Source organism: Rousettus aegyptiacus, unplaced genomic scaffold (assembly GCF_014176215.1).
Source record: "Rousettus aegyptiacus isolate mRouAeg1 unplaced genomic scaffold, mRouAeg1.p scaffold_m13_p_9, whole genome shotgun sequence".
Lineage (NCBI taxonomy): Eukaryota > Metazoa > Chordata > Mammalia > Chiroptera > Pteropodidae > Rousettus > Rousettus aegyptiacus.
Window position 1 is genome coordinate 102254886 of NW_023416312.1, and position 8229 is coordinate 102263114.

General features: G+C 40.6%; 1 long non-coding RNA gene across 1 annotated transcript; it reads left to right on the plus strand.

Moving 5' to 3' along the window:
- The first annotated feature begins 4681 nt into the window (after positions 1 to 4681).
- LOC118607844 lies at positions 4682 to 6164 on the plus strand. Its single transcript, XR_004952879.1, has 3 exons — positions 4682 to 4738; positions 5632 to 5768; positions 6012 to 6164. It is a non-coding gene; the product is annotated as an uncharacterized LOC118607844 (long non-coding RNA).
- Positions 6165 to 8229: the final 2065 nt, after the last annotated feature.

Consider the following 8229-nt stretch of genomic DNA (forward strand, 5'->3'; position numbering starts at 1 on the left):
AGAATGTAATACCATTCTCTATGGTCATTTTGGATAGAATGGCCCGTGGAATGTAAATTGAGGAAAGAGCACAGGGTATTTATTTTGGATACATACTACTCCCCATAAACATAATTATATTTGAAGTGCAATAGAACTGGCAATAAAAGGCAAATAAATAAATACACACTAAAAGGGAAATGTGGCTTTCTGAGGCCTTTGCCTCTTTAACTGAGATCCAGACTGTTTAGAAGGTGGGAATGCTTGAATGTGGGTAGATTTGGGACAAATGAGAGAAAGTGGTCCTTGACCCCGTGAGACACCAGTTCAGGTCCTTGTTTGCTCAGCAAGCTGAATGGGTGCTGAAGATCAACTGGCTCAAGGAGAGTTGAGACAAACTCTGGGATGATGATGGTTTCACAGGTCCTTACGGAAATCTGAGGTGATTTGGGGAATCACAAAGCACTGAGGCAGGGGCACCTGTCTGTGATGGAGCAGGTAGAGAAATCGTTAGGCTAACAATGAGAGGCAGGATGTAAAAAAGGGGAAAACACTTCATAAGTTCTCTTTGAAAAGGATCTGTCACATGGACAGTATATGTCACTTCATTTTAACATTGATATATTCAAATTTCTCATATTTTAATCTATGGATGTGTGTGTTTGTGCCTTAAAAATGAATTTTATTTGTGTGTGTGTATTTGCTATGGGTGAGGCACAGTGTGTGGGTAGGATAAAAGAGCAAAAGGCATGGCTGGTACCTTCACATACAAGCTACTACAGGTGACAGACATGTCAGCAAATTATCACATAGTAAATTTTATCTAATTATAGAAATATGTACAGAATACAGAAACAGTAGAAGAAAGCAATAAACTGTCTGAGACAGTGAGAAATGGTTTTAATTAGGAGGTGATGACCTGAACAGGGACAAACAGGTATTGACTAGGCAAACTAGGTGAGGACAAGACATTATAGGAAGAAGAAATAGTAGAGTCAAAGGCATAGATAGACATATGGCATAGCATAGTATCTTCACTGAATCACCAAGGACAAGACATAGGCAGAAGGTTAAGGATCATGGATGTTATCTATATTCTCTTGTACCTGCTATGGAACCATTCGAGGGCTTCAAACAAGGGAGTTACTTGGTTAGTTATGGGCTTTAGATAGACCACTCTGGCAGCAGTGTGGACAACGGATCTGGAGAAAATCCACAGAGAATGTCATTGCCAATAGTTCAGGCAACGGACAAGAACCTGAACCAAGGCAGCAGCCACGGAGAAGCAGAAGAAAGGAAAAATGTAAGAGCTAAGTAGAAAGTAAAAGCAGGATTTCACCATCCCATACAGATACTTCCCCATTTTGTCTGCCATTTATAGCTAATCTTCTTAAAAGAGTGGCCTCCACTATTTGGTAGCATTTCCCTGCATTGTATGTACTTCTCAACCTAGCTAATCTGGCTTCTTCCTCCACAGTACCACCTAACTTCGGTTCTTCCAAGGGGCCCAATGCTCTCCTGTCACTTGAGCCAAGGAGGCACATTTCAGCCCTCACCTTACCTGACCCCCTTTCTTTTTAAACCATGCTCTTCTCTCGGCTTCCGCAATGAAAGAGATTTCAAGATTTCCTCCTATCTCTTTGCCTACTCTTCCTCCGTCCCTTGGGCTAATTCATATCCCTTTCTTGGATTTTAAAAGTTAGAAATCGTCAGGGCTCAGGCCTCTGTTCTCTTCTCTTCTGAGTCTACATTCTCTCCCTGGGTGAGCTCATTCATGTTCCTGGTTTCAACAAGAAAGTTTAATTAAAATTAATGTCATCCATCTCAAGAAACACCATTATTTTATATATCATTAAGAAAGCAAAAAGAAATGTTTCCTATTAAACTATGATATCTCAAATTGCACTAATCACCTCTCTGTAGCCCAAATTTGTTCCTCTTTGTAGTATTCTGAACTCAGAAAATGACACCACCATTCACTTAGTCGGTCAAGCCAGAAACTAGAAACATGGGACTTCTATTTTTGCTACCTCACCATCTTCTACTCATCATATGTAATTAGTCTCTATGTCCTAGTGCTTTAACTTCCTAAATATACCCTGAATGTGCCCATCTCTCTGACCCATACTGTCACAAACCTAACCGAAGTACCACATTTCTTGTCAGATTTACCTAGCTGCTCTCCCCAATCTTCTAATTTGCTATTAGCAGGGAGAGTGATCTTTTCAAAGCCCAAATTTGCCCATGTCACTTCCCTGATGAGAACTCTTCAGTAGCTCCTCATTAGTCTTAGGAAAAAGTACAGATTCTTCCTGTGGACCATAAAGCTCCTGCCCCATCTCCAGCCCCGTCTCATGCTACTCTGTCCTATGTTCTGTAAGTGCTGAGCACACACTGGCCTTTTTGATTCTCTAGTGTGTCACCCATCTGGGTACCTCAGGACCTTGTACACATGCTTTCTCCTCTGTCTGCACTTTCTTATTTCTCTTTATCTAATTCATTCCTATTCATTCCTCAGCTCTCAACTCATATATCACCTCCTCAGGAAAGTGTTCCACGATCCCAGACTATGTGTCCTCAGAGCACACCACTCTTTTCATTTTCAGAATTGAAAATTGTAATTAATTTAGTATGTAAATGACAGCTTAATATCAGCCTTGGGACTGGAATGAAAATTGCATGAAGGCAGGGGCTGTGTTACAGGATGAGCAAGGTGTTGTGTCCTTAGCACCTAGGAGGATGCTGGGAACAAAGTCGGGGCTCAGGTAGTATTTGTTAAGTGAATGGATAGAGTGATAGTTGATGAGACATAACAGTTAAGGTAGAAAAAGGAATCAGGACTTACAGCAAAGTTTCTGGCTTTGGGGGTTAAGTTGGATGGTGGCACTTCAGCTTCAAGGCAAGAGGAAAATGATGAATTCGGTCTTAGAAGAAAGGGTTGGAGGTGCGTGTGAGATGTATGGTAGGCAGTTTGATATGTGCATCTGGAGTTGGGGAAACTTTCCTGGGCTATGGACATAACTTTAATAGCCATTAGCTCCAGGTGTTGGTTGAAACTGAGTGAGGGGATGAGATCATCCAGGGAATGAATGTAACATAAGAAGGAGAGAAAGCCAAGAAAATATCTTTGTTGAACATTGTCATTTAAGGGATAGGCAGAGGAAAATAAACCATAGAAGGAAAGGGAGAAGGAAAGGGCAGAGAAGCTAAAGAAATATGAGAACAGCACGGTAACTTAGAGGTCAAGGGTCAACAGGGTTAAAAGTAGCACATGGGTCAGAAAAGCCCCTACAGGCTTTTCCAACAAGGACTCTGATAGAATGCTTAGGGAAGTGAGTTGATAGATGAAGCGTACTGAAAGCTTTGAAACCTTGAATAAACAGCTCTCTTCCTTGAGACCTGCTGAGAAGAAAAAGAGAGAAAAGGTGATAACTAGAGAGGGACCAGCATCAAGGAAAACTTTTACATTCTTCTAACATGTGAGGAACCTGGAGAAGTCTGAATGTTAATGGGGCACATCGCAATGAAATTATCATTCTATAAATTTGATTGAGTTGTCAAATATGTGATTTTTTGCCTTTCACATGTGTTCAAGCACAGGCTGGATAGAGAACCACCTGAGGATTTCTTTCAGAAACTATTACATGAGAGTCAGGGTTAGAAGGTTTAACCCATATCCACAAGGTCTTCGGCACCAGTTCAACACGGTATAATGGAAAAAGCACTAGGCCAAGAACCTATCAGGCCTGGTTCTAGAATCCCAAGTCTGTCACTGACTAGCTGGGCAACTTCATATACGTTATTTAGTCTGTCTCTGTTTCAATTTTCCTTATGTGTAAACCAACCTCATGAAATTATGAGGATCAAGTGTTGGGGAAGCCATTAAGTTATTTTCAGTTAATAAATGCTTGTTATAAACATTTTTATCTAATAAACTCATTTTATAATAACCCTGACAGATAGGCACTGCTCTTAACCCCATTTTACAGATGAGGAACTAAAGCACAGACAAGTTAAGAGCTTGCTAAGATCACATGATTAGAGGTTAGTGGAGTTAAGATGTGAAACCAGAGTCTGGCTCTAAAATTCTGCATAATCATTATGGTATATTATCCTTGGCCTAGAACCTCATCCTCTAAAAAAGAACTCACCAACCTCTTTGGAAAAACCTCATGAAAGCTATGGACCTTCTGTCTCAAATGTACAGAAACTTATACATGTATCTTTTCACATACTGTTTCTAGTATCTAAATAGTATATGTTTTAAATACTATTTCAGTTCACTCACTGATCTCACCACTGCCATAAATCGCTGCCATTTGTCTCAGCCAGGCATTTCAGATTAAAACTCCTAGCTCTAAAGTTTAAAGTCCACTAACCTTTAACTCTGCCCTCTGCCTCGAATCCTGTCTTAACAACCCAGCTGCAGACCAAAAAAAAAAAAAAAAAAAGAGTTGAGCGGCTGCGTCTCTCCAGCTGCACTCTACCGCCGCCTGCTGGGGGGCCCGCAGCAGTGACACGAGCGCCATACCTGTCGCTTAGAGACCTCCTCAGATTTTCCGAAGCTGTGTTAAAAGAAGATGCTTTCACAGCTAGGGGGGATCCATAGCCCCACACCGGGAGGCCAGGACCCGCGGTCCATCCCGCCGTCCTCGCCACCGGGCCCTTCCCGTCATGCAACGCAGCACGCGGGGGCGTCGCCGCCATTTTAGCTTCGCGGTCGGGCTGCGTCACCGGGGCCGGGGAGACGGCCTTTAAGGTTCAGTAGAGGGCGCCGTAGTCCATCTTCTGTGGTTGAGGCTGTGGGGAGTCACAAAGGCGGAAATCTCAAATTTCTGATTTGTTCTTTGGGGATCGGATCGCTTATTTCCCTCGTGGACTGGATCCGCTTCCCAAGCAGCCTCCCGTCCTCCCCACCCCCACAACCTGTTACCTTGGCCTTCTGACCGGAGAATGTTCTTTTGTTTGCTTTTAGTAGAGAGGTTTGCAAAACTTTAGAGTTAAGAATGTGAAAAAGAACAAAAGGGGTCCTTAGGCCACAGTTTCAGACCCCCACTTCCGATCTCTCATTAGCTTGCTGTTCACCCGTGCCCGTGGGCCCTTTTTACTGACTCCTTTTACCTGCAAACCGGGGTGTCGTAATCGGAATACTGGAGTGATGATCAGGACAGGCTTTCAGATATAAGGTTGGCCACTTTATTAGCTGTGTGACCAGTCACTTGACCTCTCGTGGGTCTCATTCTATACAATTGAAAGAGGTTGCTAATATCGAAGGGTTTCTGTAGGCCTTTTGGGACCTTCTAGGATTCCAAGAGTCCCTCTGTGCTTTACACTCTACGCCCCGTTCCTTAACGCTTCCAAACTTTTCCACCCCCACCTTTACTCTCAGAGTGACTGCTCTAAAATTAAGTAAGACGCCCTTGTTTAAGTCCCACAATACTCTCCCTTTGCTACAACAAACCCCTCTACTCCCTACTGTGACATCAATATGGTCTCTTCTCTCCCTGACCTCTACCCTTACTGTTTTACTCCCAAATACTACACGGTCTAGGTGACATAGCCTCCACTGCCAAAACAGAGTTAGAAGCTGATTTCATCTTTATCCCAGATTTGTCAAAATGTAGCATCATTATCTGTTTACTTTTCTCCTAGTCTCGCTCATGAGCTCCTTGAAGGCAGGAACCACTGCTAAGTCTCCAGCTCCAAGAACAACATATGCACCTGTGGTCGTTCAATAAATATTTGTTGAATGAATGAATGATTTTATGTTTCTGCACCCCCAATGCCAGGTATGTAGTAAGTGTTCAATGAATATTGACTGAATAAACAAATGGATTTGAAAAATCTCACGAGCCTCCCAAATATCTCTGATACCCTGTCCTTCCTGCTTCAGCACTCTGTCAGACAACAATCCTCCTTACCTTGATTATTGGAAAGCTTCTTAAGTAGTTTGCCACACCTAGTCTCTCTCCTATTAATACACTTTTTTTCTTAAAACACAATTCTGCAATGATTGTTCCCAAATTTTCCAGGACTCCCTATTGCCTACAGGACCAAATCTGAATACTTTCACCGGACAATTGAGACCCTTCTCCAGACTGATCCTTCTTCATTAGCCTGATGCTCCAAGCAAACAAGATTACTCTTCATTCTACAAGGAATGTCCTGCTTGTCCCACTCCATGTACAATGAGACCAGGTAAGGAATAATAAGGACCCAAATGAGGTCCTGGACAGTGGAGACGAATAATGGGATACATTCGAAGAGATGCACACTTAAAACATAGGTTTTACTTATTTCTGTCTGTCTCCTTCCTTTCACAGACACCACCAAACTTTTGTAAGGAAATCTTTTTCCTCATTCTGGAAGTGATACAAGCCATTGTATCATTGGGAGCTTCTTGTGTGCCAAACACTGTTCTAAGTGCTCTATATCCATTAATGCACTTGATTTCACAATAGCCCTTGGGGTAGTTATAATTGCCATCCTCTCATTACACATAAAAACAGTGAGGCAGATTCAAGATTAAGTAACCTGCTCAATGTCATGTAACCAATGGAAATAAAAGAGCTGGGACTTACTTGACCCAGGTGGACTTTCCCTAGGGTTTGTGATAGGAACTACTACATTACATTACCAGATGCTTCTGTCAGCTGTCATGATACTGCATAGTTCTAATTTTTTTGTGTGTGGTGGCATCACATTCTTTATTTATTCCTGCCATTCCCAAATATAGAAATCCAACAAAGTTATGCTCTTTGTTCCCATTTCTCTATATGCTCAAGTAGGTAACATTTATCGAGCACACTGTGTGAAAGAGACAACCTTAGCATATGTATATACTTTACCTCATTGACACCTTTCAGTGGCCCTCTGAGGGAAGTGCTATTATTCTCTATTTCATGAGGAAACCAAAGCACAGAGAAGTGAAATAATTTGACCAATTTCACAGATGGCAAAGGTCAGATCTTGAATTGGAACACAGACAATCTGATTTCAGACCACACTTGTGAGGTCCGTGCATTCATGTTTTTTTGTTTTGTGATTAAGAGTCAGACTTTAGGCCTAGACTGCTGGGTTCAAATTCAACTTTAGCACTTTTTAGACATGTGACCTTGGGAAAGTGATTTTACTTCTTTGAGCCTCAGTTTCTTCATCTGTAAAAGAGGAAAATTTAGCAGAGGTGATGTGGAGATAAAATGACCTTATTTGTGGAAACACATAGAATGCTATCTGACATTAGGTAAGTAGTATGTAAATATTACCTATCATTCTTATTTTTATATCTTTCTGAACTTTTAATTTTTATATTATTGGTCATACCTTTTATTTACAACTTTAGTGAAATATCATAGACATATAACCTATGTATGTGTAAGGTATAAAACATGATGATTTGATACACCTATATATTGTAAAATGATTAGCTCAGTAAGGTTTGTTAATACCTCCAACCCCTGACATGATTATCATTTTTTTGTAGAGACTCTGTGGGATTCCTGGACTTGTATATCTATTTCCTTCACAAGATTAAGGAAATTTTCAATCACTATTTCTTCAAATAGATTTTCAATTCCTTGATGTCTCTCTTCTCCTTCCAGTACTCCTACACTGGGTTCATAGATGTTTACAAGAGATACAGCCTCTTGTTAGATTAATCCCCTTATCCTTATGAAATTCCCTTCTTTATCTCTTGTTACAGTCTGCTTTAGTATATTTTGTCTTATAAGTATTGTTACCTCAACTTTTTTTTCCATTTCCATTTGTATGAAATATTTTTATTCCATCTCTTTACTTTGTTTCTGTCTTTCGATCTGAAGTGGATGTCTTGTAGGCAGCAAATGTATGGGTCCTATTTTTTTAATCCATTCTTTCGATTGGGGTATTTAGTCCATTCGAATTTAATGTAATTATTGATAGGTATATAATTATTGTGATTTTATCATTTTCTGATTGCCTTTGTAGTTCTTTGTTCCTTTCCTTTTCTCTTCCTCTCTCTTTTTTTCTTTGAAGTTTGATGACTTCTATAGCATTATGTTTGGTTTCTTTTCTCCTTATTTCTTTTAAATCTCATAGATTTTTGGTTTGTGGTTACCAGATGCTTCATATATATACCAAGCTATGTTTATAGCAGTCTATTTTAAGTTGATGGTCACTTAATTACACATTCTAAAATCACTACAATTTGTTCTCACGCCCTCCACGTTTATGTTTTTGTCATTTTAAACGTCTTTTGGGTGTGTTTGTGTT